General features: G+C 41.1%; 1 protein-coding gene across 1 annotated transcript in view; it reads left to right on the top strand.

The window, feature by feature from the left end:
• LOC107685409 (R3H domain-containing protein 1-like) overlaps positions 1-713 on the top strand; it is a 38,517-nt gene that overhangs the window by 21,863 nt on the left and 15,941 nt on the right. The gene's annotated exons all lie outside the window — the stretch shown is intronic.

The following is a 713-nucleotide window of genomic DNA, read 5'->3' as shown; positions in this document are numbered from 1 at the left end:
CGGAGCTTTTCCCTCACCATTGTAACGCGCTGCTTTTGCAAGGTTCCGTGAAAACGTTTCAGCTTTTATTTTCCTTTACATCTTGAAGAAGATATCACAGGTTCATCAAGTTCGTCGAAATTATCCATCCTCGATCACTTTTAGTCTGCTTTGACTAAAGCTCTCTCAGCTAGCACGTCTTTTCAAAGAGACTGGCAGCCTTGTCACCTGACCTGAATACAGCACGCTGATTCGCTAAAATGGACTTATCGTCTTCTGTTCAAAAACAACAAGGGCACTTGTCGGCTTCTGCAGTAAAACGTGAACTTGCGATGCCTTAAAAAAGTGGACAATACCGGCTTTTTTGAAAAAACGTGTTTAGGGTTCAGATCGCGCTATATGTGGAGAATAACGCACGGCTCTCAGTTCTTTTTTTTTTTTTAAAGTGGCGTTTATCAGTTTTTGCAAATAAACTCTTCAAATGAACCTTAAGAAATAATTTCAAACAGCCACTACACGCACATGGGGTCTGTCCCAAAACTTTGCATTTGAACACTTTGTTCAAATTTTTGTTGGGTCTGTTTACATGACATACTTGATCTAACACCATGTCCCAACTACATGCTGCGAAACGGTTTCTATTTCCGCGACGTCGCGGCTGGAACAACAACATACAAACTAATACGTGACCCTGGAGCACAAAAGCAGTCATAAGTAGCACAGGTATATTTGTA

The sequence above is a fragment of the Sinocyclocheilus anshuiensis genome, unplaced genomic scaffold, assembly GCF_001515605.1.
Source record: "Sinocyclocheilus anshuiensis isolate Anshui unplaced genomic scaffold, SAMN03320099.WGS_v1.1 scaffold661, whole genome shotgun sequence".
NCBI classification, from domain to species: domain Eukaryota; kingdom Metazoa; phylum Chordata; class Actinopteri; order Cypriniformes; family Cyprinidae; genus Sinocyclocheilus; species Sinocyclocheilus anshuiensis.
The sequence above is the reverse complement of the archived record's forward strand: the minus strand, read 5'-3'. Positions and strand labels throughout refer to the sequence as shown.